The sequence below is a fragment of the Trachemys scripta genome, chromosome 1 (assembly GCF_013100865.1).
Source record: "Trachemys scripta elegans isolate TJP31775 chromosome 1, CAS_Tse_1.0, whole genome shotgun sequence".
Classification (NCBI taxonomy): Eukaryota; Metazoa; Chordata; order Testudines; family Emydidae; genus Trachemys; species Trachemys scripta.
In genome coordinates this window covers 195699495-195716128 of record NC_048298.1, presented here as the reverse complement: position 1 = coordinate 195716128, position 16634 = coordinate 195699495, and the positions used below count along the sequence as shown (strand labels likewise).

At 44.1% G+C, this 16634-nt stretch overlaps 1 long non-coding RNA gene across 1 annotated transcript; it reads left to right on the top strand.

Moving 5' to 3' along the window:
- Positions 1-888: 888 nt before the first annotated feature.
- Positions 889-5605, top strand: LOC117868267. Its single transcript, XR_004643597.1, has 3 exons — positions 889-945; positions 4033-4168; positions 5218-5605. It is a non-coding gene; the product is annotated as an uncharacterized LOC117868267 (long non-coding RNA).
- The last annotated feature ends 11029 nt before the right edge of the window (positions 5606-16634 follow it).

Sequence of the window (16634 nt, the reverse complement as noted above, 5' to 3'; positions counted from 1 at the left end):
TAAGGAAAGCTGTGCTGTTGGTTGAAAAAAATTTAGAAACTAAACTGATAATGTTGTAAGTTCTGTTAAATCTTGTTGAAACTGGTGAGTGTAACCACCCCTCTTCATTCAGGTTCAATGTAAGAAACAATATAGGGCCTCAAAGCCAGGGCCGCCCAGAGGATTCAGGGGGCCTGGGGCAAAGCAATTTCGGGGGCCCCTTCATAAAAAAACATTGCAATACTATAGAATACTATATTCTCGTGGGGGGCCCTGTGAGGCCCAGGGCAAATTGCTCCCCACTTCTCCCCGCCACCATCCCGGGCGGCCCTGGGAAAAATAAACATTTAAAAACCTTCCCCATCTTGGCATAAATCCAGTTTTGAGAAAACTTCTTTTCAAGTCACCTTTACAAGGTATCACTGGTTCTCAGCATCAGCTATTGCTAAAAGGCACTAAAGCTCATTAAAAGGGTTGGACAAATATTTTCTGTCAAAACTTTTTTTGGATTGAAAACTAGGGGTTTTTAAAAAGCAGAAAAAATCGTGGACAATGTCTGCTTTCCTTCAAAATTTGTTGTGTTTTTTTTTAATTGAAAAGCTGAAATTAGTCTGCCAAAACCTGAACATGGTTTGGGATTTCAGAAGTGTGTGGCCAAATATTTGCTGCTTGCTGTGTTTGATTGTTTAAAGAAACAATAAAAAAATTCCGCTTAAAAAAAATCCAAAATTTTTGAACCACCTCAGCTTGTGACCAAACACCTGAGCCCATCCAGTCAGAGATTTTTCCAGGTTTCTGATAATCTGCTGGTTTCCTTGACTCATATCTGTCTCCATAACTTTGGGTTCATTTAGGTTAGAACATAAGAATGGCCATACTAGATCAGACCAAAGGTCCATCCAGCCCAGTATCCTGTCTACCGACAGTGGCCAATGCCAAGTGCCCCAGAGGGAGTGAACCTAACAGGTAATGATCAAGTGATCTCTTTCCTGCCATCCATCTCCACCCTCTGACAAACAGAGGCTAGGGACGCCATTCCTTACCCATCCTGGCTAATAGCCATTAATGGACTTAACCTCCATGAATTTATCTGTTTCCTAGAGACTGGCTCCATGGGGTCCCTCACAAACTGGAGAGGGTTACTGTGGGTTTGTCTTTAGTGTAGCTTATGTACATATTCCACGAACTGAGCATTTGAGTTTGTTCCAGAATTTGGGATGAGTCTATGTTGTGAAAACTGACATGCTCAAAATAGCACATGTATGTGAATGGACACAGAGTGCTAAAATTAAATTAACCCAGGGCTTCTCAAACTGGGGGTCGGGACCCCTCAGGGGGTCACGAGGTTATTACTGGGGGTCGTGAGCTGTCAGCCTCCACCTCAAACCCCGCTTTGCCTCCAGCATTTATAGTTGTGTTAAATATATAAAAAAGTGTTTTTAATTTATAAAGGGGGGTCGCACTCAGAGGTTTGCTATGTGAAAGGGGTCACCAGTATAAAAGTTTGAGAACCACTGAATTAACCCCTCTGGAGCCTCGGGGAATGCAGGGGAGGAGGGTCTCCCTTGGTAGGATTGGGAAGGAGGTAGGTGGTGTAGGATATTGCTCTTCTCATATGATCCCTCCCCCTTGGCTCTCTTGGCTCTATCACTGTTAATCTAAAGTGGCTAATTTTAAATGAAGCTACCCTCCCCTGACATGAATCTCCCTATGGCACTGAAATTAAATGTAGACTATAATTTGGCATTTGAGAAGTGAAAGGGATGGTAGCCCTAAGGGAAAAGATAACAGCTTGGCTCTTTGTGTTAAATAGCTGTCTACAAGCCTCAAACTGCTGAATGAGCTTTAAGGTAGGGAAGGCTGTGCCTCCCCAAACAGCCTGGCCCTGCCCCCTATCTGACCCCCACCCACTTCCTGCCCCCCAACTGCTGCCCTCAGAAGCCCCGACCCATCCTGCTCCTTGTCCCCTCACTGCCCCCCTGAGACCTCCCCCAACCACCACTGTGGGACCCCACCCCCCACCAACTCCCCCCGCTCCCTGTCCCCTGACTGCCCCGACCCCTATCTACCCCCCTGCCAAGTCCTGACAGACCCCCTGAACACCCATGATCCAACCCCCCGTCCCCTGACTGTGCAGTGCTGTCCAGGGCCACTCATGGGTTACTACCGCCTCTCCCCTCTCTCAGCTCCTCAGCGCGCTGCGTCCATGAGTAGCCCTGGCCCCTGGACAGAGCTGCAGTGGCGTGGCTCCGGTGGGACCAGAGCTCGCAGCCCCACCCCCTTACCATGCGGCTCTGACTCAGCGGGAGGAGCTCAGGCCCTGCTGGAGCCACGCTGCTGCAGCGCGGTGCCCCTGACGCGGTGAACTTAGGCGCCGGAGGATGGGGAAAGCGGGGGTGGGGCCGGGGGAGCCTCAGACATTCTCGTGGGGCTGGGGGCCGGCAAATTGCCCCACTTGCCCCCCACCCCTCCCCGGGCGGCCCTGCTCAAAGCAAAACACAGGCACATGTCACTCCTCCAAAAATATGCAAGTCCATTCAGGAATTAGCACTATGTGAGTGGAGGGTGACCAGATGTCCTGTTTTTATAGGGACAGTCCCAATTTTTGGATCTTTTTCTTATATAGGCTCCTATTACCCTCCACCCCCGTCCCAGTTTTTCACATTTGCTGTCTGGTCACCCTAGCTGGGCACTGTTTTGGGAAGGGGGTGAATGTGTCTGTGTGTGTGTGACTGCACAACAACAGAGACACAGAAGGAGCAGGAAGCCAGACATAGCAACAGAAGCACTGGATGTATGACCCTGAGAAAATGCCTAGATAGAGAAAGCTCTTGGATAGAATGCTGGCTGAAAGAGGCTTGGAACAAAGAAAATATCTTCTGTTTGATTCCTCCTCTGTTCAGGGAAACAGGACTTTGTAAATTCTTTGTAAATAAACAAGATTGCACCAAAGATTCTTAGTTCCATAATCAATTTCTTCCCCTAACCAGAACAACATGCAAGAGCCCACATTTTTTGCTAGCTACTTAGGTCAAAAGAGGTAACAATATAAAAACCTAGGCCAATAGAGATATTGGACATATATATATATGGAACTCAGATATATATGGAACTCAATGTGTACTTACAAACACACACACACACACACACACACACACACACACAAGCTATTCTGACACCCCATGCAATCCTATTCATATAAATGGGATATGTGTGTATTGTAAGTATGACTATGTAGAGTACACTGTATATTATCTACCCACAGAGCACACATCTCCATATATCTGCTTATGCTAAATTAATTCTTCCACAACACTTTAAGAAACTATCTTCGCTGCCCTTCATACAGCAAAAATACCAAACAACCCCAAAGCATTTTGCAACTGTATGATCTCTTAGGAGAGCAGGGAGATTGTATGAAAATTCAGAGGTCAATTAAAAACATGGCTACTATTCAGAGCCCTTTCATAATGTTATACCATGGATTTATAATTTTCCCTAAGGAAACTAAAAATTAATTTTCAGAGATTTGTTTTTCTTTTTTTTTTAAACTGAGTGAAACAAGTGTAATAAATAACGCTTTCTAGTACCTTTGGAGATAATTGGCTGGAAAACTATAGGGTGATAATTGTTAACCAACTTGAGGTCACCTCAGCTGTACATTAGCATCATTGAGACATGCTTCCGAGTAACAAGAACATGACCTTCAGACAAACATTAATTAAATGAAAAAGTTAAAAGAGGAGTTGAATTCACAGCCCAGTATATCTTGCCACACGTTTTAATGGCTGAGCTGGTTTCTCAGACTTTACAGAGCTTTCCTCTCTTACATGCATATTTTGTAGCCAAAAGATTTGTTTGATAGTGGAGGTTTTCAATGAAAGAAAGCCTGGTTACATGGTCTAGCTTCCCGAAAACTGAAAAGAATCAGTTGCTTGTAAGGAAAGTTCTTTCACCGCCCTGCATTTGCATCTATTCCAACCTGAAGTGTCAGCTGGATAATACTCCATATTATTCAAGTAATTCAATTTTTCCTCATCTCCTTCTACTTAGGAACAGACATGGCTTCGGAGTGTGCTAGTGTGGATGTAAAATTCCAGCATATACTGCCCCCATTGAATGGAACAGGACTATCACTACTGCTTCAATAAGAACGGGATTGTGCCCTCTGTCAGTGTGCTCTTAAAAAGTAGATATTTAATGTATTGTGGTGCTTGCCAAACAAGATATTCTATGTTGTTCATTATAATGGCCATGCTGATAGTTGCCAACCAGATTTAGTCTTATAAATCTCTTGCAGTAGAGCTACACTCTGCAGTTCCTTATCCTTACAAGTCCTGGTTGGTCTCTTCAGATTCTGATTAAGGCCATCCAGGGGCACTTTCAGTATAGTGCTGTGCACTGTGGAAAAGGACTATACTCAAAGAAAGCCATTCGTGATTTTTGTAATCCAGAACAAAAGAAGTGACTTTCCTTTAAATTCACACTGTAGTCAATAATTTAAAAAACAGTAAAATTCACTCATCCCAAGGAGGTTACTGACATTTTGAGAAGCTCTTTCCTATTACTACAAATAAAAAAGGATGAAAGCACTCTGGTTTTAGCTGATTTTAAGAAAGTTTCAACACTTATGTATGTTTTTGGGTACCTATTGTTTTCCTTTAACTTGTTTTGGGTTACTTTAAAGTCAGATAGGATTCAGGATTTGTAGGCAAAGAGAGAAATGACACCCTTTGCTCTCCCTAAAAAGATATTTTCTCTTTAATTGCATTCTCTTCCTTCAGCTCTTAAGAGAGGGGCAATTAGGGGAGGAGAAACACTTCCAGACCAGTCAGCTCAATCCTCTCTGCTCTCTTCATTTTGATTCAGAAGTCTCATTGGACCAAATTCCCAATGCTGTTCTTCATAGGATGAAAATGGATTAATATTCATAGGGCAGGATAATCTGAGAGATACTCCCCTCAGATATTAGTTTTCTGTAAAAGAGTGTGGTCTGGATGTCAGTCAGTATTCTCTGTCGCTGCTGAATGCATGTTCTCATATTCTACACAGGAGAACTGGGATGTTTGGAGGAAGAGAATAAGGTAGTATCCAAAAGCTGCCCCTTAGGTAAAAGAAACTTTAGCACTCCCTTCAAAAATAAATAAATCTTAGATTAAAAAACACACACCACTATATTATTTTCTTTTAATTTGATCCTTCTTCCTTGTCTTGCATAAAATCTACCTGTTTTTTTAGAGACTCTGCCCTTGAATTATGGAGCTGATCACAGGCCAACACAAATCCATTTCCAGAAGAAAAAGGCAACAGAATGGAGCCAACATTAAAACACAAATTTAAAATCAAAAGACCAAGATTAGTCTTGAATTCAATGTGAGCGTCATATGTCAAAATGTGAAATAAGTGAGTAAAGCCTGACACCCATATTTTAAAAATATCAGTGTGTGGTAAGATCTCCCAGATGTAGATTTGATTAGGGCCAAAGTTAGTCTGGTTAAAACCTGCAGCTAAGAAGATTTTTTTTTCTCCTCAACAAGCTGTCATGATTGAAATATTGCAAGGAGAGGGATGGGTTGAATTTCCCCAAATTGAAATTGTACCCCTGCTAATGATGTGTAGTTATGCTGAGAACCAACTGAATACAGAAAAGGTTGCTGTTATTGTTGATTTGTTTATTTCTTACTTAGGTTGGTAGAATTTCTCACAAAAGGGATAGGGCCCAAAAGGTGGCTGGTTACAACCCTCCTAATTATATCTCGAGCGAGCTGCTGTTTACAAGCAAAGTGCACTCTGGAGGCATTCAATGGGCATACACATTTCCACCAGACAAACTATGGCTGAATCATTCTAGCCAACCAAATACAGTGGTAGTTTTCATCAAACTCTGGCTTGAGCATCTAGGAGATGATCCAGAGTGAAATTCTGGAACCCTGGATAAAGACCAAATAATCAGGCTTTTATGTGGTTGCCATTTGTGGGAGAGACCTAAGTCTACCCTCTCCTAGCCCGGGGATAAGCAGAGAGGCTGCAGCATAGCACCTCCACAGCCTTCTTGGTTGCTGTACCAGTTTATGAGGGGCCACTGTCCTGCTATGTAAGGGTACTGAGCAGATCTAGTGGCCCTTTTCTAGACAACCCTCAACATTCCCCATTGCACAGGCCTATTTGGAGTCCAGGTCAGAAGAATGTAGGAGGAGTGCAGGCCCCTCTGCATAACCACTCCATCCACACATCACCCCTCTGCAGGAGTTTATGACTCATGTTACTGAGAGCTCCTTAAATCAAAACACTAATCAAGGTTTTTTCGGATACACAGCCCTGCACAGTGTTTGTACTCATACAGAACTGACTAAACTCCCAAAGTCTTGTCCCAATGTGCATGGGGCTCATTTTAAAACGGGGATTGGATTGTCCAATGGCAGACTATTCCTTGGTTGTTCCAAAGTCCTTGTCAAGAATCTGGAGAGGACATCCTCTGGCTATTTTACAGAGCTCCTGCAATGCTGAGAGCCTGCTGCATACCGTCTACAAAGGGGGCAATTTTAGCCCTAGTGACTATTATTGTCCTTAAGGTGGACAAAAAGGTAATTCGGACTCCACACTTGCTTAGTGCTGGATACTTGGAATTTCTTGAACATCTGTTTGAATTAAAATGGGACATTAGCCACTAGAAACTGTGCTGAAACAAGCAAACGCACCCATTTACACAAACCCCTGTGTTAAAGGCCATGCCAGCTACAATCCACTACAGCTGCCTAGAATTTTTAGGCACAGAAGTATGTTTCTGAATATTCAGTAGCGGCTTAGGAAAGTTACCTATATTTGGAATACTTAATGTGGCATCCTTTCAATATCGCTGTGCAAAACAAATGGATGCATTACCATTCACTCTGACCATATTTTGAATGCAAATAAAGTCTTCCTTACTAAAGATTAAAATGCTAACTGATTTGAAAGGCTGCGTGGCACCTTCCTGAGACAGCAGATTTTTAATAGAAATGAATTTTAGAAATGCATTTATCACAGCAAAGGATCTGATGACATTGGCAGCTAGTAAACAGTCAGAGGCATATAGCTTTCTATTGAATGCTTTACCAAAGGACCAGCTTGCTCTTTTAGGGTTCTCTAGGCTAATAGGGTTTGAAATTTTTCAGCAAATCTTTAGCATCTCTAGAACACTCAGGAATGTAGATAGATTGCAGGGGCAGATCATCAGCTGCTTTAATGAGGTGCAGCCACATTAGCTTTAAATAGAATTGTGCCCACTTACATCATCTGAGGACCTGGGCCTATATTTGTGATTTTGTTTTTCTATTAGCCCTTGGGATTTAGCTTAGAGACTCAAATACAAGTAGCTAAATAAAACTGGAATTAAATCCAGAACTTCAGTAAACTGTGACCGGTCAAGCACAGAGGGAACAATATTGTCTGTCTAATACACAGCTTATTTTTACGAGGAGATAGAAGCTTTATGTTAGATTTGTATCTCTTAGGATCTTTCCCACTAAACTGGATTCAATCACTAGTTGCTTCTTGCACTGCAAAAACAATTGAGATTGAACAGAATGGCAAATGATCTGGAGTTGGAAAAGCCAATCTGAGAGAGGTGCCTTTCTGGGCTTCTGTCTAGAGCTGAAGAAATCCCAGAAGCCACTTAACTTCCCTGTCCTCCCAGCTCAGGCCAGCAGCAGAGAAACTGCAGCAGTGGAGAAAAAGAGTAAGGTCTGAATAGTGTAGAAGGAAAAAAAAGAGGGACAAGGTGAATAACCGTTGCACTATGGCTAGTGAAATACTACAGTGTCAGTGCATCCACAGTGTAGAAAGAGGGGGATTGTAGATGGGAACTGCCAGGCTGAATTCCGGAGTTTGAAGATTCCAAGGCATTTGGGAGGGGTGGTTTGGCCATTCAGCTGAGACAGGAGGAAGCAGGTGCAGAAGCAGCATCTCACATCCTGCTTTCCTCTCCCAGGTCTCGTGGGGCCCCATAGCCTCCAAAGGCCAGAAAAAGTAGTGTTAAAAAAACCTGAAGTTCTCAAACTGTGCTCCACAAAGCAGTGGCTGGTGATCTGTGGAGACAGGGCAAGTCACCTGGTGTTGCCTGTCCTCATATCCAACTGCTAAACTGTATTAAAAGAAGACAAAAATACATAAATGCATTCCTTAATTTCACCATTTCCTGAGTGCATAACTGCTCAGTGTCACCACAGTTCTTTATGGGCTATCTGCTAAATATTTGAACTCGCATCTGTCATCTGAGGTTCACAAAATACTTTATAAGAAACAAACACTCCCCATTTTCTAGAAAGGGAAGAAATGGAGGCACAAAGAGCTTGTGTGACTTGCCCAGGGTCTGTGGCAGAGTCAGGAATGGAACTCTATTTTCCTAATTCTTAAGAGATTTTTGATCTAACCTTTAGACAACACTGTTTCCTGCACACTAACCCTGCTCCCTTGACTGAAAAGCCTGTCCTGAGAATTTAATGGCCAGAGGGAGGCTTTGGAGTTCTGTTCCATAGGTTGGCTGGGTGATGACAGAATAATCCAATAAGGACCCTAATGAAACTGCAGAAAAACCTGAGAGTCTCTGGATTAAGTTTAGAAGTGTGAGCAACAAAGGTGATGTCGTGGTGGGAGTCTGCTATAGACCACCAGACCAGGGGGATGAGGTGGACGAGGCTTTCTTCAGGCAACTAACAGAAATTACTAGCTCACAGACCCTAGTTCTCATGGGGGACTTCAATCACCCCAATATCTGCTGGGAGAGCAATAGAGCAGTGCACAAACAATCCAGGAAGTTTTTGGAAAGTGTAGGGGACAATTTCCCGGTTCAAGTGCTGGAGGAACCAACTACGGACAGAGCTCTTCTTGACCTGCTGCTCACAAACAGGGAAGAATTAGTAGGGGAAGCAAAAGTGGATGGGAACCTGGGAGGCAGTGACCATGAGATGGTCGAGTTCAGGATCCTGACAAAAGGAAGAAAGGAGAGCAGCAGAATATGGACCCTGGACTTCAGAAAAGCAGACTTTGACTCCCTCAGGGAACTGATGGGCAGGATCCCCTGGGAGAATAACATGAGGGGGAAAGGAGTCCAGGAGAGCTGGCTGTATTTTAAAGAATCCTTATTGCGGTTGCAGGAACAAACGGTCATGTAGAAAGAATAGTAAATATGGTAGGTGACCAGCTTGGCTTAACAGTGAAATCCTTGCTGATATTAAACACAAAAAAGAAGCTTACAAGAAGTGGAAGCTTGGACAAATGACAAATGACCAGGGAGGAGTATAAAAATATTGTTCAGGCATGCAGGAGTGAAATCAGGAAGGCCAAATCACAATTGGAGTTGCAGCTAGCAAGGGATGTTAAGAGTAACAAGAAGGGTTTCTACAGGTATGTTAGCAACAAGAAGAAGGTCAGGGAAAGTGTGGGCCCCTTACTGAATGGGGGGAGGCAACCTAGTGACAGAGGATGTGGAAAAAGCTAATGTATCCAATGCTTTCTTTGCCTCTGTCTTCATGAACAAGTCAGCTCCCAGACTACTGCCCTGGGCAGCACTGTATGGGGAGGAGGTGACCAGCCCTCCGTGGAGAAAGAAGTGGTTCAGGACTATTTGGAAAAGATGGATGAGCACAAGTCCATGGGACTGGATGCACTGCATCTGAGGGTGCTAAAGGAGTTGGCTGATGTGATTGCAGAGCCATTGGCCATTATCTTTGAAAACTCATGGCGTTCGGGGGAGGTCCCGGATGACTGGGAAAAGACTAATGTAGTGCCCATCTTTAAAAAAGGGAAGAAGGAGGATCCGGGAAACTACACACCAGTCAGCCTCAACTCAGTCCCTGGAAAAATCATGGAGCAGGTCCGCAAGGAATCAATTCTAAAGCACTCTTAGGAGAGGAAAGTGATCAGGAACAGTCAGCATGGATTCACCAAGGGCAAGTCATGCTGACTAACTTAATTGCCTTTTATGATGAGATAATTGTCTCTGTGGATAAGGGCAGGGCCGACGAGAGAGTGGGGGGAAGCCAGTACAAATTACCGGGGCCTGGAGGTCCGGAAGGGGGCCCAGCTTCCCCAGCTCCCCCCGCCTTTCGTCAGCCCTGTTTAGCCGGTCCTCCCTTGCTGGGGGGCCTGAAAAAATTCCAGAAGGGGGCCCGGGGCCCGGCTTCCCACCCCCCTCATTGGCCCTGTTTAGCTGATCTGCCCTGGCTGGTCCACCCTTGCTGGGGGGCCTGAAAAAATTCCGGAAGGGGGCCCGGGGCCCGGGGCCCGGCTTCCCCCCCCATCAGCCCTGTTTAGCCGGTCCACCCTTGCTGGGGGGTCCAAAAATTTTTTTTCACCAGGGCCCGAACCCACTCTCGGCGGCCCTGGATGAGGGGAGAGCAGTGGACATGTTATTCCTTGACTTTAGCAAAGCTTTTGATACGGTCTCCCACAGTATTCTTGCCAGCAAGTTAAAGAAGTATGGGCTGGATGAATGGACTATAAGGTGGATAGGAAGCTGGCTAGATCATCGGGCTCAATGGATAGTGATCAATGGCTCCATGTCTAGTTGGCAGCCAGTATCAAGCGGAGTGCCCCAGGGGTCAGTCCTGGGGCCGTTTTTGTTCAATATCTTCATTAATGATCTGGAGGATGGCGTGGATTGCACCCTCAGCAAGTTTGCACATGACACTAAACTGGGAGTGGTAGAGATGCTGGAAGGTAGGGATAGGATACAGAGGGACCTTGACAAAATAGAGTATTGGGCCAAAAGAAATCTGATGAGGTTCAGCAAGGACAAGTGCAGAGTCTTGCACTTAGGACGGAAGAATCCTGTGCACTGCTACAGACTAGGGACCAAGTGGCTAGGCAGCAGTTCTGCAGAAAAGGATCTAGGGGTTACAGTGGACAAAAAGCTGGATATGAGTCAACAGTGTGCCCTTGTTGCCAAGAAGGCTAACAGCATTTGGGGCTGTATAAGTAGGAGCACTGCCAGCAGATCGAGGGACGTGATCATTTCCCCCTATTTGGCATTGGTGAGGCCTCATCTGGAGTACTGTGTCCAGTTTTGGGCCCCACACTACAAGAAGGATGTAGAAAAATTGGAAAGAGTCCAGCGGAAGGCAACAAAAATGATTAGGGGCTGGAGCACATGACTTATGAGGAGCGGCTGAGGGAACTGGGATTGTTTAGTCTGCAGAAGAGAAGAATGAGGGGGGATTTGATAGCTGCTTTCAATTACCAGAAAGGAGGTTCCAAAGAGGATGGAGCTAGACTGTTCTCAGTGGTGGCAGATGACAGAACAAGGAGCAATGGTCTCAAGTTGCAGTGGGGGAGGTCTAGGTTGGATATTAGGAAACACTATTTCACTAGGAGAGTGGTGAAGCACTGGAATGGGTTACCTAGAGAGGTGGTAGAATCTCCTTCCTTAGAGGTTTTTAAGGTCAGGCTTGACAAAGCCCTGGCTGGGATGACTTAGTTGGGGATTGGTCCTGCTTTGAGCAGGGGGTTGGACTAGATGACCTCCTGAGGTCCCTTCCAACCCTGATATTCTATGATTCTATGGTGTTAAAAGGTAATGAGAGTTTCCAGCAATTGGGAATGAGCGAAGTGAATAAATTTAAGTGTGAAATGAGGGAAACTCAGATGTCTTTTGTGCCCCCCGGGTAGCTGTTACTGATATGGAAAATTTTGAGCTGATCTAGTCTGTTTCCTAGGGACCGCACTGAAAACATTGCATGTGCCATCTTTAACTGAAAATAGGGGAAGAACTGAAATAAAATTAAATTGGTAAGAAATAGGGTGGCAACAGCAGAAGTTAACATTAAGATGCATAAATTAACAATTGAATACATACTAAAAGAGATGAGGTAACTGTGTACAGTTTAATAGTTTTGGTAATCTAGTATATTTAGCCTATGGCTAGTATGCTGGTAGGCAGAGAAGTGTGGACTGATGTCAGGTAAAGGTCTCTCCAACACTGCAGGGAAGGGTCGGTCAGGCATGCTCAGTGCAAAACTAGGTTAAGGTCACCAGACCAAAGTAGTAACAGACTATAATACTAAGACTTGTTTGACAGTTAAATTTAGCAGTTGTGATTGGTCTATAAGGATGGCCCAGTTAGAGAGAGTTTAAAGATAACTGGAGGATAGAGTATGCTAATATGAGAACTGGGAAACAACCCAATCAGAACAGGTCAAAAACTGTATAAAAGGACAAGAGGGTCAGCAGGTAAAAGTCAGTAGGTCAATCGGATGGTCAGGAGCAGGAGAAGAAGACTGAAGGATCAGAAGAAGAGAAGATCAGGGCTAGAACTCTGTGTTGGGTTTTAGTGGCGGAACAAGCAGGCACCACAAGCAGCAGTTGTAACGGCAATTATAGGATGGCAGCAGCAGTGTTGCTGTGACAGAACAGGAGGTCCCTGATAGAACAGAGGGAAAGAAGCCTACGGAGAGTAAGCATGCCAGCTATAGTATAGAAATAGGGTTAATGAATGTGTATGCTTGGGATAATTAAGAGGGATGTCTGTGTTGTGTATGTCTGTGTTACTATGTATAAAGTTTGAAGTTTATTAAGCTTCCTGTCAGTGTCCTGCATATGACTGATCACCATGTGTAGAACTTAATCACTTAAGCCATTCCAACTGCATGACATTATGATCTTGGGTACTTTAACTTGTATACCTGTGCTAAGGGATTTGTTTATGTTTTAATTTAGGTTTAGATTAATTGTATTAGGAAAGGTTGGTTACACTAAATAAAGAAAATTCTTTTGTTTTGGACAGAGCTATCCGTTGGGTAGGGCAGATCAGGGTGACTGCTCCGGGTCCTGCGCTTTGGGGGGCCCCAGGGGCCGGGGCGATTGACTGTCACAGTCGGTCCTGGAAGAGACGAATCCGTCACTTCCACTCTGTGCCCCCCCAGCTCTGGGCCCTGGGCTTTGGGGGCCCTGCGGGCTGGTGTGATTGGCCGGTGCGGTCGGTCCCAGAAGAGACGAATCCATCACTTCTCCTCCGGGCCCCGCTCTCTCCTAGGGTTGTCCCTGATTTTGGAAAAGTATGGCTTGGGTGTCAGTCCTTTGAGCAGACAACTGTATCCGTGTCCTCCCAAGGGTGACAGGTCTAAGCTATACTGGTAAGTTTTTCCTAAATGTGTTTCCTGTAAAACACTGAAAATTTCTCTGGGGTGGGCCCCTGTCAAGGCTCCATCCCCACTCTGAACTTTAGGGTACAGATGTGGGGGCCTGCATGAAAACTTCTAAGCTTAACTACCAGCTTAGATCTGGTTTGCTGCCACCACTCCCAATGTGCTAATTCCCTTCCCTGGGTAGCCTTGAGAGACTCTTCACCAATTCCCTGGTGAATACAGATCCAAACCCCTTGGATCTTAAAACAAGGAGAAATTAACCATTCCCCACTCCTCTCTCCCACCAACTCCTGATGGATCCAGCTCCAACCCCCTTGGATCTAAAAACAAGGAAAATCAATGAGGTTCTTAAAAAGAAGGCTTTTAATTAAAGAAAAAGTTAAAAATCATCTCTGTAAAATCAGGATGGAAAATAACTTTACAGGGTAATCAAACTTAAAGAGCCCAGAGGACCCCCCTCTAGCCTTAGGTTCAAAGTTACAGCAAACAGAGGTAAACATCCTAGCAAAAGGTACATTTACAAGTTGAAAAAACAAAGATAAAACTAACACACCTTGTCTGGCTGTACTTACAAGTTTGAAATATAAGAGACTTGTTCAGAAAGATTTGGAGAGCCTGGATTGATGTCTGGTCCCTCTTAGTCCCAAGAGCGAACTCCCCCCAAAACAAAGAGCACAAACAAAAGCCTTCCCCCCACCAAGATTTGAAAGTATCTTGTCCCCTTGTTGGTCCTTTGGGTCAGATGTCAGCCAGGTTACCTGAGCTTCTTAACCCTTTACAGTTAAAAGGATTTTGGAGTCTCTGGCCAGGAGGGATTTTATAGTATTGTTCACAGGAGGGCTGTTGCCCTTCCCTTTATAGTTATGACAGCCCCCTTTAACTTTGCAAAAAGAGATCAATGAGTGAAGTAAAGGGAACCTCTGGGAAGCCCAAGAAGGCGCAATAGATGGGTCTCTTTTTAGGGGTAACATTACAGCTTGTCAAGGAGCTACTCAGGAACATCTGCCTAGAGGATGCAGAAAGTAACAAAATAAATTCAAGGGAGAAGCATCCAACCACATTAACACAGTCCCAGCAGAAACTTCTTGTACAGAACTGTGCCATAATAAGACAACTCCATTTATTATGATTACATTTATTGAACGCTGACAATAAGTGTAGCTCTTAAGAATGTAAGTAATCCCATCCCCATTCAACAAAACGCTTAAGCAATATTATTCATGTGCTTCCATCCATCCAAGTACTTCAGCCCTCATCACCGTAGTATATGATCCCCTCTCACTCCTTATTGGATAAGCACGTGCTTAAGTACCTTGCTGAATCAGAGCATTAGAGAAGAGATGAGCTGTAGCGATCAGCTGACCAAGATCACCTGAACCTTAGTTCTCTAAGAATATTACTACTTTTACATTTGTTGTACTACAGTGCTAAGGAGCAAAATGTTCACAAGGTACATATTTTATATTAAGTGTATGAGTACAAACACACACATCCACACCATAATACACCCATATATATATATACACAAAAACAAATTAACATAGAATAATCATCCTAATGTTTTCACAGCCTTTATCTGACGATAAAGCACTGCAAATCTAAAACACTGATAAGTTGGTGAAGGATAACACTAAAAAGAGTGATTTCTTTTTTGTTTGGGGAAAAAAGAGGAGGGCAGTGCCTGTCACAATTTATCTTGTGAGCCCTGGGTATTTGTGGAGCTTCTTTCCACAAAATTCAGTTTCATGCAACATGGGACTTTTACTGCTGAACTAGCTGGAATTGAAAAACAACCACATAATTCCACATATTGTTCTTATATCTATGTAACTGAGGGCCTACAGCAATAGGATGTGCATGTGTGGCTGCAGAAGTGCTCTCAATTCATTACAGAGTAATTGAATTTATAAGTGAGAATGCCAGCTAGTAATTCAATTTGGCAATAATTCAGATTGTGGTAAAGAACCTGAAAAATACAAATAAAATTGCTATTTATATTTTTAAACTACATAATGGATGTTGCATTCAGTGCTACTTATAGTGAATAAGCTACTTATTTAGAATATGTATTGGACTTTGTATTCATTTTAAGGTTGCAGTCTTTTCTCTTTACTATTACTATTTATACCAAAGTCTTTTCAGAATATTTTCCCCCTAAAAATAGGGTATTTTTAGCATGGGTTACAAGTTACAAACAAAAGAAGTTGCTATAGAAACAGAGAAGGCAGTTTTTAGAATGAAAATGCAGGAAGAAATGTTGTTCGCTATTTATCAGTTGGAGTCAGGAAAATAAGATCACTATGTATGGTGTGCTCTGCTTTTCTTACTGTGGTTGTGGCTTCTTCAATGTTTGTCTTGGTATGCTAACATTTAGGTGAATATTAGGACTTGTACAAATGAAGGCTATTACTCATAGACTTTAAGGTCAGAAGGGACCATTATGATCATCTGGTCTGACCCCCTGCATGCTGCAGGCCACAAAACCGTCCCTACCCTTCCCTTGACTCTGCTGATGAAGTCCCCAAATCCTGTGTTTTAGTGACTTCAATTGGCAGAGAACCCTCCTGCTAGCGATCCCTGCCCCATGCTGCGGAGGAAGGCGAAAAACCTCCAGGGCCTCAGCCAATCTACCCTGGAGGAAAATTCCTTCCCGACCCCAAATATGGCGATCAGCAAGACCCCGAGCATGTAGGCATTGGTTAGAGCAGGGGTAGGCAACCTATGGCACGTGTGCAGAAGGCATCACGCGAGCTGATTTTCAGTGGCACTCACACTGCCCGGGTCCTGGCCACTGGTCCGAGGGGATTCTGCATTTTAATTTAATTTTAAATGAAGCTTCTTAAACATTTTAAAAACCTTATTTAATTTACATACAACAATAGTTTAGTTATATATTATAGAAAGAGACCTTCTAAAAACGGGAAAATGTATGACTGGCACGTGAAACCTTAACTTAGAGTGAATAAATGAAGACTCGGCACAACACTTCCGAAAGGTTGCCGACCCCTGGGTTAGAGACAGGTAGATGGGTGCTCTACAAGCTTCCTCATATGGCTCAGCCAAAATAGTGCACCTAAGCCTATGTCTCTACACGAGCAACACTACAGCTGTACAGCTGCAGCGCTGCCATGGCAATGCTTTAACGTGGCTTGTGTGGTCGCGGCAGAGTGCTGGGAGAGCGCTCTAAATAAACCACCTCCATGAGGGGTGTAGCTACCAGCGCTGGGGCACTGTTTACACTGGCGCTTTACAGCGCTGAAACTTGCTGCGCTCAGGGGGGTGTTTTTTTAAGCCCTACTACAGCCATAGAAGGGGTTCGCCCATTTCTGTAGTAAATCCACCTCTCTAAGAGGCAGTAGCTAGGTTGATGGAAGAATTCTTCTGTCAACCTAGTGCTGTCTACTCTGGGGGTTATGGCTTAACTAAGTCTGCAAAGGGTGTGAAAAATCCCTGAACAACGTAGCTGGGTCAATCTAACTTTCTAGTGTCGACCTGCCCTAATTATGTCTATACTGCAATCGGAGGTGTGATTGC